The sequence below is a fragment of the Schistocerca gregaria genome, unplaced genomic scaffold, assembly GCF_023897955.1.
Source record: "Schistocerca gregaria isolate iqSchGreg1 unplaced genomic scaffold, iqSchGreg1.2 ptg000281l, whole genome shotgun sequence".
Classification (NCBI taxonomy): domain Eukaryota; kingdom Metazoa; phylum Arthropoda; class Insecta; order Orthoptera; family Acrididae; genus Schistocerca; species Schistocerca gregaria.
In genome coordinates, this window is record NW_026061774.1 from 1,005,001 (window position 1) to 1,027,357 (window position 22,357).

General features: G+C 37.4%; 1 protein-coding gene and 1 long non-coding RNA gene across 7 annotated transcripts in view; one reads left to right on the forward strand and one right to left on the reverse strand.

Annotated features, from left to right (window-relative positions):
* LOC126305199 (uncharacterized) overlaps nucleotides 1-8,205 on the forward strand; it is a 15,503-nt gene extending 7,298 nt beyond the window's left edge. Inside the window, exons 2-5 of one of the 2 annotated variants that reach the window (XR_007553339.1) lie at nucleotides 743-858; nucleotides 1,044-1,144; nucleotides 1,229-1,500; nucleotides 8,084-8,205. This is a non-coding gene — a long non-coding RNA (uncharacterized LOC126305199). The remainder of the gene's footprint in view (nucleotides 1-742; nucleotides 859-1,043; nucleotides 1,145-1,228; nucleotides 1,501-8,083) is intronic. The other variant, XR_007553338.1, reaches the window with a different exon arrangement.
* A 5,456-nt stretch (nucleotides 8,206-13,661) lies between these two features.
* The window catches only part of LOC126305200 (uncharacterized), an 80,479-nt gene continuing 71,783 nt past the window's right edge, over nucleotides 13,662-22,357 (reverse strand). For all 5 annotated transcript variants that reach the window (XR_007553343.1, XR_007553340.1, XR_007553342.1 and 2 more), the window contains one exon: nucleotides 13,662-15,352. The gene's annotated coding sequence lies outside the window, so the exon portion shown is untranslated. The remainder of the gene's footprint in view (nucleotides 15,353-22,357) is intronic.

Sequence of the window (22,357 nt, forward strand, 5' to 3'; positions counted from 1 at the left end):
TCACACTATCCCTTCTATATGATGCTGCTGTAGTGCCTACCTTTGACTTCCTACTTTGTCAAACATCTTTCATCTCTGCCTCCTATCATACTTACAATAGGTGGGTCTGAGCAAGTTGCCACTCCTTTCCAGCCTTCCCAACCTAACGCCACTTTCATCTCTAATGAAGGAACTCGTATGTTCCCCACACTTGAAATAGTTTCCCATTCTTTTAAGTTTATCCATCGGCAGTACTTTGTATTTTGCCAGCTGAAGCTATGTTTTGGTGATTTTCTGAACTGAATTTTCCTTTTGGTATATAGTGTACATGTGTTAATTTTGATGTTTTCATCAGCGTCCATTTGAGTAATTCACATATGACTCTCATATTTGTTTTACAATAGAGTATTGACTCAGTGTTTATTAAACAGGTGATGATAAGGCAACTTTATTTACATGGCTCCATTTCTGCTCTCCAGATATTTCAAAAATTCCATTATCATATGCAAGTTTGTCTGACATAATTTTTTTTATCTTCTTGTTCCTCTTCACATGTATCTTGATGTTTGTCAAATGGGTGAACTATGAACTGACATTTTGTGAGTATTAAATTTTTGGCATTTTAAACTTCTTCTATAGTAGACAGCATTTGTGATTAGTGGAGGTTTTGTTAAAGTCGTCTTGGCTTTCACTTTCGGAGCATTAGAATGAATTTATAGCTTGTGATTTGATAGATGACTAAACACAACTTTTCTTTTTTCAGGTTTCACATCAGGCCCTGCGTGTGCTCCATCAGTTTCAATCACTTTCATCAATATGGTATTGTTCAAAGGTATTGTTCCTCCAAAAGGTTGTGATGAGTTCATGTACAGTGGACAGGTGAGCAAGAGTGGAAAAATGTTTCATTGAATATGTTTGGTTTCTCTCTACATTATCATTAGTCTTACCTCAAATAGTTTTAATGTGTGTTTTGAAACAACTTATTCTGGAAAGTAATTTCACCAGTTTCGCATTTTTCCATTACTTTTAGTATTGCATAATTTTGTCTTTCTTCTGTATTGCAGAAAGGCTTGCAGAGGTTCTTTGTTCTTGCCCTACTGTGTGTGCCTTGGATACTTCTTGCAAAACCCAATGTTTCGATAATGACCGCAAAGCCCACCAACTGGTGAGTAATAGTCTGTACCCCCTGCAATGTTTTGACACATTTGAGGGTAAATATCTCGCAGGAGATGATACTGTGTTGAGTCAGTTTGCTCTTTCATTTAACAGACAATCTTCTGACTTTCCCCAACTTTCAAGCCATCCCGTACCTGCAGAGAATGGCATGGATGCGGAGTTGGGATCGATGTCAGGGACAGCACACTAAGGACAGTAAAGATGGGGCTCCCGTGCCGCAGAGCAGTGAAGACCACGACCTGGGAGAAATCTTCATCCATCAGGGCATCCACACGATGGAGTACGTGCTAGGCTCTCACGCTGCCTTGTATCTGTGACTTTGGGCACTGTCACTGGTGCATGCCTGTAAGTATATGTGGTTATCTTTTACTTGTTTTTCAAATAATTTATTGCACTATGGCAATATATTTTAAATATAGAGTAGGAAAAATTATATTTCATAGAGGTGCCACTGAAAGTAATAAATTGTAAATCCTGGTTTCTGTGGCTGTCCTAGATATAATATTGCTTGTTTTGATTTACTCATTAACTCATTCTTTTCCATGTTTAATTTCAACAAACTTAAATCAAACCAGGTATTTAATTTTGTTAAAATATTTAATACAGATTGTGGAATTTGGTCAGTACCGTTACTTTCAGTATAATTTCATATTTAGTGGACATGTACAGTGAGCAGAAAGAGTATAGGTGTCCCATCATTCTGTAATAGGGTCATTCGGCAGTAGATGAGCACTTAAAAGGAGAGATCCTCAGAGGTGAGATTGACTGTTAGTGAAACAATCTGTATGATGATGTAAGTTAAGTTAGTCACTCACCCCTGTGGGACCTATTCTGGGAGTAATCAATGGAAAAAATCGGAATTTTATGTGACACTCAATAGAATTAAAATATAATAGTATATTGGCTTGTTACATGGCATAACACATAGGGTAAGGTTGTAGGTTTGAAACTAATAATGGCGCTAAATTTTTGTCAATGTCTTTATTACTTTTATTCCATTAATGGTTTTACATCTAAATTTTTTCCTTTGTCACAACTTGTTAATCACTGAGTAAAATTTTTCATTTGTATTCTTTTTTTTCACTTTGTATCATTCTTTTTCCACTCAAGATTTTCTGTGTATGTGACTTTTATATTTATAAATTAAATGTTTAAATATTCGACACTGCCCATCTAGAGGTTGAAAAAAAGACAAAATAATCTATTTATATTGACTGTGAAGCAATGTAAAAATGTTTATCAATTTTTGACTGTGTCTGTGGGGGTAGTGCATGTGCATGATACGCAACTGTCATGAAAACATTTTAAAAAACATGCCTTTGATGCTGTGACATTAGAGGATGAACAGATGTGTGTTACACTAAATGGTGTTGGCACTGAGGAAGTATGCCAGTCACCTTCAGGTGTAAGGCTGCAGTGTACTTCCATCAAGTTTATTTATATGCTAGTAAGATGCCAGTGTAATGAGTGCTGTGAAGTCATTGGAGGGAAAGTTGACATCCAGCCACCTTCGAGAGAAATGAAGCACAGATCCTGTGCTGCAGTCTATGAGGCTTGTACTGGTTGTATTGGTTTTGACCCCCCATTCAAGCATTTTTTTGTGAGAAACAAGCTTAACATACTGCCAACATAAGGAGGAGAACAGTCAGTCAAATACTGTGCCTACTGCCTGCTGATGTTGTTTAAAGCAGGTTGCTCTAAATGCCCAGTGGAGCTGAGTCCCTTGATACCATTATAAACAAACTTGGAATGGAAAAGACAAAGCTCTGATTATACATATAGTCTGCAAAGTTGACATCTTTTAGATAGTACATTATGATAAAGATGTCCACTGAGTATTCCCATATACAATGAAATGACTTTTGAAAAACAAATTAATAACTGGCCACCTTCTCTTGTCTCAATTGCTACTAAGAACTTTCACTGGTGAAGGTGGTGACATCGTCATAATGTCCATTACAGGCTTCTGTAGTTTGGTGAGAAAGATAAGAAATAATAGTGCCTCGTTATTTTCTGTGCAGGGTTGAGATCGATTAAGTTCTATACTGCTGCAGTATATTCATTCCTGCCATTCTCATTCGAGGCAGTTATGGATTATGCAGCTGAAGCACCAGAGGATTAGAAACAGCAATGCAACCTCTGTCATCCTGGCTGTGCACTACTTCAAAGTGCTGAGGTTGACAGTCTCTTCTCATTGTGCAGTACATGTTGATTACTGTAAATGAATTACCTGTAATATTGAGGTCGGCGCGCGTTTCACGAGGTCGGCGCGCGTTTCCCGAGGTCGGCGCGCGTTTCCCGAGGTCGGCGCGCGTTTCCCGAGGTCGGCGCGCGTTTCCCGAGGTCGGCGCGCGTTTCCCGAGGTCGGCGCGCGTTTCCCGAGGTCGGCGCGCGTTTCCCGAGGTCGGCGCGCGTTTCCCGAGGTCGGCGCGCGTTTCCCGAGGTCGGCGCGCGTTTCCCGAGGTCGGCGCGCGTTTCCCGAGGTCGGCGCGCGTTTCCCGAGGTCGGCGCGCGTTTCCCGAGGTCGGCGCGCGTTTCCCGAGGTCGGCGCGCGTTTCCCGAGGTCGGCGCGCGTTTCCCGAGGTCGGCGCGCGTTTCCCGAGGTCGGCGCGCGTTTCCCGAGGTCGGCGCGCGTTTCCCGAGGTCGGCGCGCGTTTCCCGAGGTCGGCGCGCGTTTCCCGAGGTCGGCGCGCGTTTCCCGAGGTCGGCGCGCGTTTCCCGAGGTCGGCGCGCGTTTCCCGAGGTCGGCGCGCGTTTCCCGAGGTCGGCGCGCGTTTCCCGAGGTCGGCGCGCGTTTCCCGAGGTCGGCGCGCGTTTCCCGAGGTCGGCGCGCCTCGACAAATTAGTGTATCGAAAAAAAGCGATATATTTCGAGATATCGATATATTTCGAGATATCGATATATTTCGAGATATCGATTTATTTCGAGATATCGATTTATTTCGAGATATCGATATATTTCGAGATATCGATTTATTTCGAGATATCGATATATTTCGAGATATCGATTTATTTCGAGATATCGATTTATTTCGAGATATCGATATATTTCGAGATATCGATATATTTCGAGATATCGATATATTTCGAGATATCGATTTATTTCGAGATATCGATATATTTCGAGATATCGATATATTTCGAGATATCGATATATTTCGAGATATCGATATATTTCGAGATATCGATATATTTCGAGATATCGATATATTTCGAGATATCGATATATTTCGAGATATCGATATATTTCGAGATATCGATATATTTCGAGATATCGATATATTTCGAGATATCGATTTATTTCGAGATATCGATATATTTCGAGATATCGATTTATTTCGAGATATCGATTTATTTCGAGATATCGATTTATTTCGAGATATCGATTTATTTCGAGATATCGATTTATTTCGAGATATCGATTTATTTCGAGATATCGATTTATTTCGAGATATCGATTTATTTCGAGATATCGATTTATTTCGAGATATCGATTTATTTCGAGATATCGATTTATTTCGAGATATCGATTTATTTCGAGATATCGATTTATTTCGAGATATCGATATATTTCGAGATATCGATATATTTCGAGATATCGATATATTTCGAGATATCGATATATTTCGAGATATCGATATATTTCGAGATATCGATATATTTCGAGATATCGATATATTTCGAGATATCGATATATTTCGAGATATCGATATATTTCGAGATATCGATATATTTCGAGATATCGATATATTTCGAGATATCGATATATTTCGAGATATCGATATATTTCGAGATATCGATTTATTTCGAGATATCGATTTATTTCGAGATATCGATTTATTTCGAGATATCGATTTATTTCGAGATATCGATTTATTTCGAGATATCGATTTATTTCGAGATATCGATATATTTCGAGATATCGATATATTTCGAGATATCGATATATTTCGGGATATCGATATATTTCGGGATATCGATATATTTCGGGATATCGATTTATTTCGGGATATCGATTTATTTCGGGATATCGATTTATTTCGGGATATCGATTTATTTCGGGATATCGATTTATTTCGGGATATCGATTTATTTCGGGATATCGATATATTTCGGGATATCGATATATTTCGGGATATCGATATATTTCGGGATATCGATATATTTCGGGATATCGATATATTTCGGGATATCGATATATTTCGGGATATCGATATATTTCGGGATATCGATATATTTCGGGATATCGATATATTTCGGGATATCGATATATTTCGGGATATCGATATATTTCGGGATATCGATATATTTCGGGATATCGATATATTTCGGGATATCGATATATTTCGGGATATCGATATATTTCGGGATATCGATATATTTCGGGATATCGATATATTTCGGGATATCGATATATTTCGGGATATCGATATATTTCGGGATATCGATATATTTCGGGATATCGATATATTTCGGGATATCGATATATTTCGGGATATCGATATATTTCGGGATATCGATATATTTCGGGATATCGATATATTTCGGGATATCGATATATTTCGGGATATCGATATATTTCGGGATATCGATATATTTCGGGATATCGATATATTTCGGGATATCGATATATTTCGGGATATCGATATATTTCGGGATATCGATATATTTCGGGATATCGATATATTTCGGGATATCGATATATTTCGGGATATCGATATATTTCGGGATATCGATATATTTCGGGATATCGATATATTTCGGGATATCGATATATTTCGGGATATCGATATATTTCGGGATATCGATATATTTCGGGATATCGATATATTTCGGGATATCGATATATTTCGGGATATCGATATATTTCGGGATATCGATATATTTCGGGATATCGATATATTTCGGGATATCGATATATTTCGGGATATCGATATATTTCGGGATATCGATATATTTCGGGATATCGATATATTTCGGGATATCGATATATTTCGAGATATCGATATATTTCGAGATATCGATATATTTCGAGATATCGATATATTTCGAGATATCGATATATTTCGAGATATCGATATATTTCGAGATATCGATATATTTCGAGATATCGATATATTTCGAGATATCGATATATTTCGAGATATCGATATATTTCGAGATATCGATATATTTCGAGATATCGATATATTTCGAGATATCGATATATTTCGAGATATCGATATATTTCGAGATATCGATATATTTCGAGATATCGATATATTTCGAGATATCGATATATTTCGAGATATCGATATATTTCGAGATATCGATATATTTCGAGATATCGATATATTTCGAGATATCGATATATTTCGAGATATCGATATATTTCGAGATATCGATATATTTCGAGATATCGATATATTTCGAGATATCGATATATTTCGAGATATCGATATATTTCGAGATATCGATATATTTCGAGATATCGATATATTTCGAGATATCGATATATTTCGAGATATCGATATATTTCGAGATATCGATTTATTTCGAGATATCGATTTATTTCGAGATATCGATTTATTTCGAGATATCGATTTATTTCGAGATATCGATTTATTTCGAGATATCGATTTATTTCGAGATATCGATTTATTTCGAGATATCGATTTATTTCGAGATATCGATTTATTTCGAGATATCGATTTATTTCGAGATATCGATATATTTCGAGATATCGATTTATTTCGAGATATCGATATATTTCGAGATATCGATTTATTTCGAGATATCGATTTATTTCGAGATATCGATTTATTTCGAGATATCGATTTATTTCGAGATATCGATTTATTTCGAGATATCGATTTATTTCGAGATATCGATTTATTTCGAGATATCGATTTATTTCGAGATATCGATTTATTTCGAGATATCGATTTATTTCGAGATATCGATTTATTTCGAGATATCGATTTATTTCGAGATATCGATATATTTCGAGATATCGATATATTTCGAGATATCGATATATTTCGAGATATCGATATATTTCGAGATATCGATATATTTCGAGATATCGATTTATTTCGAGATATCGATTTATTTCGAGATATCGATTTATTTCGAGATATCGATTTATTTCGAGATATCGATTTATTTCGAGATATCGATTTATTTCGAGATATCGATTTATTTCGAGATATCGATTTATTTCGAGATATCGATTTATTTCGAGATATCGATTTATTTCGAGATATCGATATATTTCGAGATATCGATATATTTCGAGATATCGATTTATTTCGAGATATCGATTTATTTCGAGATATCGATTTATTTCGAGATATCGATTTATTTCGAGATATCGATATATTTCGAGATATCGATATATTTCGAGATATCGATTTATTTCGAGATATCGATTTATTTCGAGGTGTCGATATATTTCGAGGTGTCGATATATTTCGAGGTGTCGATTTATTTCGAGATGTCGGTATATTTCGTATTGCTTGTAATTGTCGGCTTCCTGGAAATTTCAGCTTTTTTATATACAGTTTTGTTAATGTTTTCTGGTGTTTCATTTCTACAGTGACGTGATGTGAATTGAATTTTGTGGAGTAATTTATTCTGCTAGATTTTCTATTTCCTTTGGTTGTTCTGTTGAATAAAATGAAATGAGTGTTCCAATTTTCTGCATATACAGTTGTAAACAGCCACAAAGAATATACTTAATCTAGGTTGTGCTATAATCTATCCTGCAGGTAAGAAAGGAATTTTGAACTGGTGTTCTTATAGTTTCCATAAGCTGCAGTCATATACATTACTTATAGAAATGCTTCTGGTTGTTATTCAGTACAGTGGTCCTACCTGACAGCTGTTTCTAGTGAGTTAATGCATTACTGTCCCAATAATAACTTTTTAAACACTTTGTGTGTTTCAGGACCTGCACAACCTACCAAGCAGAACACTGCCGCCTCCTGACAGTTCTCTCAAAACCCAGTAATGTAAGCACGGGGGTTAGAATGCATTCGAGTCTCACAGCGAGACCACTGACAAGGTTTTCCCTCCTGCTGAACACCGAACCCACAGACACTCTGGTCACAAATTATAATGCACTGTTTGTTAATGTAGTAACATGCCTATGAAACATTTATGGTTGAAGTTTAATGTTCTTTTCTGTAAAAGGTAGATGAATTTAAAAAAAATCTAATGTTCTTCTTAATTTTGTTGGTTCCTTTGTTTTTCTGTACAGCATGGAGTGATTACTTCATAGCTTATCCCAGAAGCCTTATCATTAAATAATATCAGTTACATGAATATTATAATTACACATTTAAAAATGTAGTACTACCTTTCAGCTGTGTACATTTTTAAAATACAAGCAGGTATTGGTTTTATGCTGTAAATGTCTTGGTAAGCTTTCCAGTGGAACAACCATAAATCTGTGTGCAAATCAACAGCATGTAAGCAGTGTACGTATGGTGACAGCTCTTTTCATATACAGGGTGCATTAAAACAAAAAATACATACACACACTTTTCAAGTGTTTAGGAGAGAAAAAGCTTTTTCATGTGACTGCCTCTAAATTTGTTTTTTAATAGGGGGAGACGATGTTGGTATATGAAGCACTGGTTACCAGTGCAGCTGAATGCACTGTCATTAGTCACTCCATATCTCGACCATTACTAACGTCTCTATCTCCTCTGACACGACCAATTCTTTGTAAATGTAGATATTTTTTACACAATATATACAATTTTTTAGGAGCAGCTTAATTTCTAATGAACCAGCTTCAAGCCCAAGCAGGCCTGAGAGTAACCACCTCAGGATAAAAGCAAGTAGCTGTACAGGACAGAAGGGTTGGAGCTTGATTAAGGTAACTCAGAAAGTACCTTTGTCCTTGATTCACATTACCTTCGCAGAGCTGAAACCATGAAAGCAGTATGATACTGCAAAAACACCAATAGAACTAGAACTCCATCACACTATTCAAAACAAAAGATGCGAAATTCTCAATTGAATCAGTATGTTGCTTCATGACATCACATTTCATTTCTGCTGGTGGCACTGAAAACCTTACTAAACAATTGAGTTGGGAACAGTTCGACCACCTGTTAATCAGTCTTGATCTCACATCTTCTGACTACCACTTTTACTTCAACACCAATGATGATGTAAGAAAATATGAACAGTATTGGATATCTTCACTGGTGGTATCTTTGTATGAAGAGGGCATAGAAAAGTTGGCTTACTGCTATGACAAATGTCTGAATAATGGTGGCTGTTGTGTAAAAAAAAAAAAAAAAAAAAAAAAAAAAAAAAGAGTATTTCTCAAAAACAAATTTTGGTCTGAAGAAATGTTTTCATGAGACCTTACTATTCTGGCATACCTTGTATATTTTAATGTCTTTTGGCTCACCAATGTGGGTATAAAAGTTGACAGAGAACATCCCACACCCTCTTCTTTACTGCAGTCACATAATGGGGATACACAAAGCCAATATGAACCTCCTGTTTCCTATCAGCAGCCATGTTTGACCATGAGGTGTGTTAAGAATGTTGTTGAATTTTCTTGATCATACACAGGGTTGTTCAGCTGCCCCTGCCATAAAGTTTTATGGAACCTTCAACATCTTCTCTCCTCCCTACATGCACACTGTTAGTCCTGAAAAAACAATGAACAGAATCTTTTTGTGTTACAAAAGAAAAATGCATTTGGGCCTGTAGCAAAAATGTATCCCCCCCCCAAAAAAAAGCCTACATTAAATTTCCCACAAAAAAGATCCTGTTCATTTTTTATGTAGGATTAGTAGTGAGAGAATTGAAAATCTTGCCCATGACATTTGTAGGCATTGCAGGTTGCATAAAACACATGGGTAGGGGTCGATTAATCATCCTGTACAGGTTTTTTTTATGCCAAAAGAACTAATATAAGATTTCTCTGGCTTCATAAACAGCTCAAGAAACATTTTACACCACATTAATGTATAGTTTTTGCACTTTCCTTTATCAGAAAATTGTTTCTCATTGCTTTCCTGACCACAGAAAATTCCTACACACAGCCAACTGTTTTTGTTTTCGTGGTCTTCAGTCCAAAGACTGGTTTGATGCAGCTCTCTATGCTAGTCTATCATATGCAAGCCTTCATCTACTTGAACCTGCTTACTGTATTTCCCCCCTCAACAGTTTTTCCTCCTATCACTCAAATCCCACCAATAACAAATTGATGATTCCTTGATGCATCAGGGTATGCTTATCAACCAGTTCCTTCTTTTACTCATGTTGTGCTGAAAATTTCTTTCAGTACTATGTCCCTAGTAATTTGATCTGTAACTGCATAATTATTCCATAAGCCACCTCTAGGTGCAGCGCAGAGGGTATCTAGTACCAGTAGTAGTCATCTATCCACTTATTGACTACCTCTGTAACTTAGTGTTCACTGCTGCTGCCTATCATGGGGAGGATGCAGGTTTAGATTCCCGGTACTGCCAGGGATTTTTCTGGGTGAGAGGATTGGAACAGTGTAAATTCACCCTTGTGATACCAACTGAGGAGCTACTCGAGCAAGCAGGGCTCGAGGTCAAGAAAACTGCACAGGCAGCATAGTGGTGTGATGGACATCATTGGCAAATGATGACACGGTGGCCGGCCAGTACCGATGGACAGAGTTTACCTTTACTCGGTTGAGAAAGTCCCCTCATTCCTATGCGTCCAACGAATCCACACAGCACTCAACCCTCTTTGCTTTCTTTTCCGGCGTCAAGAGCTTTAGTACAATTTTTGCACATAATTTCTTCATTTCAAGTTTTTGAGAATGATTGTTTTAGGGATTGACAGCTCGTCAGCAATCATTCTGACTGTCAATCTACGGTCTATAAGAACACAAGCTGCTGCACACTCCCACCTTCATGCAGACTGCTCTGACTCAAACTGAGTGTTGATGGGATTGAGTACAGCAGTAGTCCCATCTGGTGGTGATTGCAACCTGTAACATGAAGACATTATTCAACTTTTATACATATTTTCCGGACAAAACTCATATAATGGACAATCAAAAACTTCCCATTGAAGGGTGTTGCCACAGAGTAAAAGCAATGTAGCATGACTCCATTGTGATTACAGAAGCACTGACATGTAAGCAATGTGTGGCATTTGTGCCTTTCTGAAGTGCATGTAGTAAATGTAGAAATTGGAACTATGGCAGTGTTATTACCAAATATGTCCAAACAGGATCACATACTGTTGTTCTTTTCTCAACTGCTGGAGGGCAAACACTGGTAGACATCCATCATACATTGAAGAATGTGTATGAAGCAGCAATTGTATTGAAAACCACCATTGTGCAATGGTGCATCAAGTTGGATAATACACATCCCCATAATGCAGACACCAGCTAAAGTGGGAGACACTCGAATAGCCACCCTACAGTCCTGATCTCTACCTGTGTGCTTATCATGCCTTTGTTTGTGATGTGATGTCATAAAGCAACATAATGATTCACTTGAGAATTTCACATCTCTTGTTTTGAAGGATCAATGACTCCTGTTGCAAGAGGGTGTGCAGCAAGCAGTGATGGACTTCTTGACAAAGCACGACATAGTGTTCTACAAATGGGCATCTTCAACCTGGTGCACTGGTAGGATGATTGCCTCAGTTCTCATCATAACTTTACCCGATTGGCATATGAGGGGTGGCTGAAAAGTTTCTACCCCAGATAGTTACTTTAATGTCTCACACAAACACCACCACCACCTACTTTTATGGTGACACTTTATGGGTACGCAAGTCAAATGTCGCAGCTCCACCTTCATTAGTGTAGCCACTAAGATGCATTGTATACTGTAGTGTAAGCAAAGTGGTGGATATTGGCAGAATCAAGAACAGTGTAGTGGTTGAATACCTTCATTTAAAGGGAATGATGTCCAAGGAAATTGTGGAGGACACGCAGAATACACTTACGAACAGTGTTCTGTCGTGTGCAACAGAGAAAAACTGGGCGTCTGACTTCAAACACAGAAGAATGCATGCGAGAGAAGCACCAAGGAACGGAGAGCCTCCCACTCATGAAACAGTGACTACAATTCACGATACAGTTTTGCAGGACATTGAAACCACATTTGGAATCTCCCATGGGTGTGCTCATGACACTGTTGTGGATATTTTGGGAATGCTGAAAGTTTCATCTCAGTGGGTCCACAAAGACTCGAGTGCAGGTGAGATACAGGAAGACGTGCAGTGTTGTGAAGAAATCATCTGCCAATTTGAAGTGAATGAAGATGGATTTCTTGCAAGGTATGTCACAATAGATAAAATGTGTGTTCACCACTTTGATCCTGAGACAGAACAATGAAAACATCCTTCACACAAAATATTCCACATGCAAAAGTCAGCTGGTATGGTGATGGCACTGGTCTTCTGTAGTGCAAATGGGGGTAATTATGGTGGATTACTTGCTAAAGGTTGCTACTATCAATGCTTTATACTGTTACATCCTCCTGTGCCATTTGAGAGAAGAGATAAAGAAAACAAGGTGTGGAAAATTGGCTCACTAAAATCTTTAGCATCAGGACAATGCACCGGTGCACAAAGACCTTGCAACATTGGAAACTCTGCGTGACTGCGGGTTCGAATTCTTACGTCACCTGCCATATTCTCCAGATCTGACTGTTTCAGACTTTTTCCTTTTCTCAAACCTAAAAAAATACCTCAAAGGATGATGATGCAGTGACTGATGCTTTGTTCGACTTGAAATCAAAGACCTTTTATTTGAATGGTTTGCAGAAGTTATCTGAGCATGCCTTCAAGTCTATTAGTGTACACAGGTATTATATAGACAAATGAATTGATTTTATGAAATTTCTGTCATTCTTTATTTGTTAGGGTAGAAGCTTTTCAACCCCTCCTCGTACAGCTTTCAAATGGAAATGTTTTGATCATCCCTCGTAATTTCCTCCACATCTCCTGATTCAACTTGACTACATTCCTTTAACCTTGTCTTATGTTCGATCTTAGAACTGCTCTTTAACACACTATCCATTCCATTGTCTGCCTCCTTAGCTGTACCAGACAACTAACTGCCATTTGGCAGACCTGGGTTCGATTGTTGGTACTGCCAGCGATTTTTCCTTGGTGGGGGGTGACTGGTACAGAATGCACTCAGTCTTGTGAGGCTAGCTGAGGAGCTGCTTGACTGATTAGAAGTGGCTCCACAGTCAAAAAATGCCAGGAGAGAGGTGTGCTGACCAGTTGCCCCTCCATGCTGCATCACATTACACCACTGGCAGGGGGCAACATGGTGGTTGGTGGAATTTTACCATTTTAAAACAACCAACAGAAATTCCAGGTAGGAATGTCAACAATGTATGATTTTTATCCCTTCCATTCCATTCAACTTACCTTCCAAGTCCTTTCCTGCCTCTGATATCATCAGCTAATCTCAAGAGCTATATTATTTCTCTCTAAGCATTATTTCTCTCTAAGCATTATTTCCTATGTTCTTCTAAGAGTCCTGTTCCTCACTCCAAACAACAAGAAGTTATTGAAATGATGTAATTAAAGCTGTAACATTTTGTTGTCAGAACTGTCTGAAGTGTAACGTTGGGATATGACACTGTAGAATAGAGTTCTAATGACATTTGTTGCATAACCTAGAAAACAGTATTAACAATCATTGACATGATCTGAAGTATTTTGTGGCTCAGCTCACCATCCAAATATATTTACCACTACAATTCATTGTGGGCTCTAGGTCATATGGTTTCAGTTAATATCTTGACTTGCACATGAAAGAACATTTAGTTTTTGCTAAGCCCAATTCTCCAAATGTAATCAACAATTAACAACACATTTCTAAAGCTTTGGCAACTGGGTAAAAAGAGTCACTTTTAAATGGACACTGATTTCAAAGTTGCAGAATTGTAAAAACAAATTACAGTTCATGATATACACTGAGTTCACATTACTCAGTCCAACAGATAAAACTGCACTTGGTTCCATGTGACATCAAGTCACTAAAACTATTGAGAAAGTTAACAAAGATAGCACAACTCAAGTCACTGGTGCAAAGCATCGAAGACACATTTTTACAATATTAACTTCAGGAACTGTTCTGGTCTTTATGAAAAATTATAACAGTTTCTATTTGACAGAGAAGTGCTATGACGCATTTTCATAACCGCATAATTTCAAATTGTGAAACATGCCATTTTACAGTTGAAGAAAAAAATGAAATTTATAATGTAATGAATATTCTCAAACATCAAAGAAAATGAAAGAAATTTCAAACAAATTATCACAAACAAAATATCAATCCAAAAGGCTTCCATTTTTGAACAGCAGGTTTGCAATTATTGCTGCAAAATGAATTGAATCAGATACTTCGTTAACCAGAATATTTATCATAATCTACTACTGAACAGAAGTCTCTGTGAGACTGTTTTTACCTTATTGAGAGTTTTGCTCACTTTTCAATCTCCTTCATAGAATCTTCTCTTCTTAATCATCAAGAAAGCAACAAAACTGGAGACATGTAAATCACTAAACCATCTTCATTATTATTTCAGCTTCTGATGTTGCTGCTGGGAAAAGATGCATCTCAGCTCACCAAGTGTTCATCATCAGGCTGAAAACTCATCTGAAGCAAAACGGAAAAGTTTGAAGAAGTTGTCACAGTTTTCATAACAATGAAAAAAATTCCTTCCACAAATCAGATTTCATCTTAAAAAGTTCTTCTCTTCTTGCTTGAGAAAGTACTTTAACTACACACATTCTTCAAACATCAAATCCCTATCTACAAGAAATTCATATCAAGAAATCACTTCTACAAATTCTGAAAATGAGCTCTGTTTCACTGTCAGTGAAAATGGTTTGAAAGTCCTGTGGACACTTTCTTCAAAGTCAAATCATTTTTCAACATAGTTTAAACTGTGCTGCAAGTAAACTGACATTTTGTTGTGGTTTGCCTACTTTGTTGTCCTCAGTGTCGACATACTTGCTGAAAACATAGGGGGTGGATGTGCAGTACTGTCTACTGTAAATGATGTAGCCGACAGATGCACAGTCTTCTACTTCCACAGTCTTCTACTTTCACTTTTCACAACCTCCCAATAATACATGGTTATATATGGGCAGTGCATAACTTCCCATAAGCCTCATTACTAGTTTCCAGGCAAACATCCACATACTGCTACAATAGTATGCTGTTGAACACCTACAAGCAATAAAAACATAACCAAATAATTCATAGTTCTTTTGAAATAATCAGGTACATATGAAACAGACACTGTCATTGCTTTAACACATGGCCTCTTACTGTACCACTTAACATCACTGTTAAGGTGATGCATCGTGGTTATTCTAACCAACACAGCTTCCTCGTCTGAAACTTGGCCATGGACTGACTGTCTCATGACTCTTATGTATCACCACGATAATTGGTACTGAAATTACACATTCCTCAAAGTTAAATTTACAGAAATTGCGATTACAATTTAATTTAATCAGTTAAGTGAATACCTTTAAAAATTCCTACTTTTTAAGAGATTCTTCTACTACAAGAGTTAGGCCGAATTATTTGTTTTAATCATGAAATTCACAAATATAGTTTATCAATCAATACTTTTGTCATATCTGTTAATTAACACAGAATTAATTAAGGGCTGGCTTTGCTAACATGTTTCCAACTAGAGCCAAATAGATACTTTACGAATACTAGCATTTCATATTCCAAATGTTTGCAATTATTACAAGATTTATATTTGTTTATAAGTCAACAATAGAATTATGGGATTCAAGTTACATAAAAATGACTGATTTTGCCCTATAATAAAAGAGACTAACTAGGAAGACTCAATATAAATTAGAAAATCAATTACATACACAAAATTCGACCTGGTGTTAAATTCTTTAAAACTGAGGGCCAACCTATCTCTTTTATGAAAATGCAGATTATATTCACAAATGACAATAGTAATTAGTTGAAAGTGAAAAAACGAATTTTAAGGAGGCATATGACAAGCAGAAAATGGTATAACAGGTGTAGGATTCGTTATGAATAGGAAGGTAGGGCAGAGGGTGTGTTACTGTGAACAGTTCAGTGACTGAGTTGTTCTAATCAGAATCGACAGCAGACCAACACCGACAATGATAATTCAGGTATACGTGCCGACGTCGCAAGCTGAAGATGAACAGATAGAGAAAGTGTATGAGGATATTGAAAGGGTAATGCAGTATGTAAAGGGGGACAAAAATCTAATAGTCATGGGCGACTGGAATGCAGTTGTAGGGGAAGGAGTAGAAGAAAAGGTTACAGGAGAATATGGGCTTGGGGCAAGGAATGAAAGAGGAGAAAGACTAATTGAGTTCTGTACCAAGTTTCAGCTAGTAATAACGAATACCCTGTTCAAGAATCACAAGAGGAGGAGGTATACTTGGAAAAGGCCGGGAGATACGTGAAGATTTCAATTAGATTACATCATGGTCAGACAGAGATTCCGAAATCAGATACTGGATTGTAAGGCGTACCAAGGAACAGATATAGACTCAGATCACAATATAGTAGTGATGAAGAGTAGGCTGAAGTTCAAGACATTAGTCAGGAAGAATCGATATGCTAAGAAGTGGGATACGGAAGTTCTAAGGAATGACGAGATACGTTTGAAGTTCTCTAACGCTATAGATACAGCAATAAGGAATAGCGCAGTAGGCAACACAGTTGAAGAGGAATGGATGTTTCTAAATAGGGCCATCACAGAAGTTGTGAAGGAAAACATAGGTACAAAGAAGGTAGCTGCGAAGAAACCATGGGTAACAGATGGTGGTGGTGGTTAGTGTTTAACGTCCCGTCGACAACAAGGTCATTAGGGACGGAGTGCAAGCTCAGGTTAGGGAAGGATTGGGAAGGAAATCGGCCGTGCCCTTTCAAAGGAACCATCCTGGCATCTGCCTGAAACGATTTAGGGAAATCACAGATAACCTAAATCAGGATGGCTGGAGACGGGATTGAACCGTCGTCCTCCTGAATGCGAGTTCAGTGTGCTAACCAATGCATGGGTAACAGAAGAAATACTTCAGTTGATTGATGAAAGAAGGTAGTACAAACATGTTCCGGGAAAATCAGGAATACAGAAATACAAGTCGCTGAGGAATAAAATAAATAGGAAGTGCAGGGAAGCTAAGACGAAATGGCTGCAGGAAAAATGTGAAGACATCGAAAAAGATAGGATTGTCGGAAGGACAGACTCAGCATACAGAAAAGTCAAAGCAACCTTTGGTGATATTAAAAGCAACGGTGGTAACATTAAGAGTGCAACGGGAATTCCACTGTTAAATGCAGAGGAGAGAGCAGATAGGTGGAAAGAATACATTGAAAGCCTCTATGAGGGTGAAGATTTGTCTGATGTGATAGAAGAAGAAACAGGAGTCGATTTAGAAGAGATAGGGGATCCAGTATTAGAATCGGAATTTAAAAGAGCTTTGGAGGACTTACGGTCAAATAAGGCAGAAGGGATAGATAACATTCCATCAGAATTTCTAAAATCATTAGGGGAAGTGGCAACAAAACGACTATTCACCTTGGTGTGTAGAATATATGAGTCTCGCGACGTACCATCTGACTTTCGGAAAAGCATCATCCACACAATTCCAAAGACGGCAAGAGCTGACAAGTGCGAGAATTATCGCACAATCAGCGTAACAGCTCATGCATCAAAGTTGCTTGCAAGAATAATATACAGAAGAATGGAAAAGAAAGTTGAGAATCTGCTAGGTGACGATCAGTTTGGCTTTAGGAAAAGTAAAGGCACGAGAGAGGCAATTCTGACGTTACAGCTAATAATGGAAGCAAGGCTAAAGAAAAATCAAAACACATTCATAGGATTTGTCGACCTGGAAAAAGTGTTCGACAATATAAAATGGTGCAAGCTGTTCAAGAATCTGAAAAAAGTAGGGGTAAGCTATAGGGAGAGAAGGGTCATATACAATATGTAAAACAACCAAGAAGGAATAATAAGAGTGGATGATCAAGAACGAAGTGCCCGTATTAAGAAGGGAGTAAGACAAGGCTGTAGCCTTTCGCCCCTACTCTTCAATCTGTACATCAAGGAAGCAATGATGGAAATAAAAGAAAGGTTCAGGAGTGGAATTAAAATACAAGGTGATAGGATATCAATGATACGATTCGCTGATGACATTGCTATCCTGAGTGAAAGTGAAGAAGAATTAAATGATCTGCTGAACGGAATGAACAGTCTAATGAGCAAACAGTATGGTTTGAGAGTAAATCGGAGAAAGACGAAGGTAATGAGAAATAGTAGAAATGAGAACAGCGAGAAACTTAACATCAGGATTGATGGTCACGAAGTCAATGAAGTTAAGGAATAATGCTACCTAGGCAGTAAAATAATCAATGACGGACGGAGCAAGGAGAACATCAAAAGCAGACTCGCTATGGTAAAAAAGGCATTTCTGGCCAAGAGAAGTCTACTAATGTCAAATACCGGCCTTAATTTCAGGAAGAAATTTCTGAGGATGTACGTCTGGAGTACAGCATTGTATGGTAGTGAAACATGGACTGTGGGAAAACCGGAACAGAAGAGAATTGAAGCATTTGAAATGTGGTGCTATAGACAAATGTTGAAAATTAGGTGGACTGATAAGTTAAGGAATGAGGAGATTCTACACAGAATTGGAGAGGAAAGGAATATGTGGAAAACACTGATAAGGAGAAGTGACAGGATGATAGGACATCTGCTAAGACATGAGGGAATGACTTCCATGGTACTAGAGGGAGCTCTAGAGGGCAAAAACTGTAGAGGAAGACAGACATTGGAATATGTCAAGCAAATAATTGAGGATGTAGGTTGCAAGTGCTACTCTGAGATGAAGATGTTAGCACAGAAAAGGTATTCGTGGCGGACCGCATCAAACCAGTCAGTAGACTGATGACGAAAAAAAAAAAATAAATAAATAAAAAATAAAAAATAAAAATAAAAAAAAAATGACAAAACAAGGGGGAAGTAAAAATAATCCCAGCTTCCTTAGTCACAACTTCTCTTTTGATACAATCTTCCTTTACTGGCAACAAGACAACTAAAGCTGCCACAGAGGAAGGAAACTGCACAAACCTATTCAATTTATCCAGCAGATAATTACAAAGCAGTGTCACAATTGCCCTCTGATGAGTGATGACCCTGCTGTAAAGAAGAAACACATAACCACGATTCATGATTCAAATACATTATTCCACAGTTAAATTGGAGAACATTAGTGATAAGGGTAACAATCAAAAGAAGCACCCAGCAAAACAAAAGAGTCTTTCCTAATAACTCTGTTAGTCAGAATGTTTGGAGTGGTGGTCCCCATTCAACAAAATCACACTTGATGGTAGAACAAACATAGCAGTCATGAAACGGAATCTCCCTGCTGAGAAAGAAGAAATATGTACCACAAGTTCTGCAATACATTGATTATTTTTAGTGACCATTGGAATTAAATTTTTTAAAATATAAAGCAAAAGAAGGAGATACCTAAAATAGAAGATTTATCAAATTCCGAACAGCCATTATTCAGTAAGGTGCATGTGGTGCATCATCTGCAAAAAAACCCATTGATTGTATAACCTGCTTTGAGGCCATACCACCAGATGACCCTGCCGTAAAGAACAAACTCTTAACCAAATTTCACAGTTCAAATCCGTTACTCCACTGTGAAATTGATAAATATAAGTGATAAGGGTATCAGTCAAAAGAAGCACCTAGCAAAAGAAAGAAGTCTTTCCTTATAACTCCAATGCTCGGAGTGGTGGTTCCTATCCAACAAAATCACACTCGATGGTAGAACAAACGTAGTCATGAAACGAAAACTCCCTATTGAGAGGGAAGAAACATGTACCACAATTGGTGCAGCACACTGATTATTTTTAGTTACCATTCCAATAACATTTTTAAAAATATAATGCAAATGAAGGAGATTCCAAAACAAGAAGATTTATCAAATTCCAAACATTTGGTGTTCAGTAAGGTGCATGTGGTGTAAAATGGCACCTAAAACCCATTGAATGGGGAGTCGGTTTTCTGGCCATAAAACCAGATGACCCTGCAGTAAACAACAAACACATAAAACCACTTCAAGATTCAAATACATTAATCCATTGTGAAATTGGTGAATATAAGTGAAAAAGATAACAATCAAAAGAAGCACCTAGCAAAAGGAAAAAAAATCTATCTAATAACTACAATTGTCAGAACGCTCGGAGTGCTGATTCCCATCCAACAAAATCACACTCGATGTTTGAACAAACATAGCAGTCATGAAACAGAATCTCCCTGTTGAGAAGTACAAAACAAGTACTACAATCTGTGCAGCACACTGTCTATTTTTTGTGACCATTGAAATAAGATTTTTAAAAATATAAAGCATATGAAGGAGATACCAAAACAAGAAGATTTATCATATTCTGAACATCCTGTGTTCAGTAAGGTGCATGTATTGTCCAATCTGCAGCAAAAACCCATTGAATGGAGAATCTGCTTTCTGGCCATACATCCAGATGATGCTGCTGTAAGCAACAAACATTTACCCACATTTCACGATCCAAATAAATTACTCCACTGTGAAATTGATGAATATAAGTGATAAAGGTATCAATCAAAGGAAGCACCTAGCAAAAGAAAGAAGTATTTCTAGTAACTCCAATCGTCAGAACGCTCGGAGTGGTGACTCCCATCCAACAAAATCACACACGATATCTGAACAAACATAGCAGTCATGAAACGGAAGCTCCCTGTCGAGAGGGAAAAAACATGTACTACAATTTGTGCAGCACATTGTCTATTTTTAGTGACCATTGAAATAAGATTTTTAAAAATATAAAGCAAATGAAGGAGATACCAAAACAAGAAGATGTATCAAATTCTGAACAACCGGTGTTCAGTAAGTTGCATGTGGTGTCCAATATGCACCAAAAACCGATTGAATGAAGAATCTCCTTTCTGGCCATACAACCAGATGACCCTGCTGTAAACAAAAAACACATAACCACATTTAACAATTCAAATATATTATTCCACTGTGAAATTGATGAATATATGTGATAAGGGGAAGAATCAAAATAAGCACCTAGCAAAAAAAAAAAAAAAAGTCTTTCTAATAATTCCAATAGTCAGAATGCTCGGAATGGTGGTTCCCATCCAACAAAATCACACTCGATGGTTGAACAAACATAGCAGTCATTAAACGGAATCTCCCTTATGAGAGGTACGAAACATGTACCATAATTTGTGCAGCACATTGTTTATTTTTAATCACCATTGAAATAAGATATTTGAAAATACAAAGCAAATGAAGGTGCTAGCTAAACAAGACAATTTATCGATTTCCGAACATTCGTTATTCAGTAAAGTGCATATGGTGTCCAATCTGCACCAAAAGACCATTGAATAGAGAATCTGCTTACTGGCCATACAACCAGATTAACTGGCTGTAAACAACAAACATTTACCCACATTTCACGAATCAAATACATTACTCCACTGTGAATTTGATGAATATAAGTGCCAAAGGTATCACTCAAACGAAGCACCTAGCAAAACAAAAAAGTATTTCTAATAACTCCAATCATCAGAACGCTCAGAGTGGTAATTCCCATCCAACAAAATCATACTCGATGTTTGAACAAACATAGCAGTCAGGAAACAGAATCTCTCTGTTGAGAGGGAAGAAACATGTACTACAATTTGTGCAGCACATTGATTATTTTTAGTCACCATTGCAACAAGATTATTAAAACATAATGCAAATGGAGGAAATACCTAAACAAGAATATTTCTAAAATTCCGAACATCCGTTTTCAGTAAGGTACATGTGGTTTCCCATCTGCAACAAAAACCATTGATCAGATAATCTGTTTTTTGGCCATAACACCAGATTACCCTACCATAAGGTACAGATTCTTAACCACATTTCACGATTCAAATACATTACTCCACTGTGAATTTGATGAATTAAAGTGATAAGGGTAACAATCAAAAGAAGCACAAAGCAAAAGAAAGAAATCATTCCTAATAATACTAATACTCAGGATGCTCAGAGTGGTGGTTCCCATCCAACAAAATCACACTCGGTGGTAGAACAAACGTAGTAATGAAACGAAAACACCCTATTGAGAGGGAATAAACATGTACCACAATTTGTGCAGCGCATTGATTATTTTTAGTGA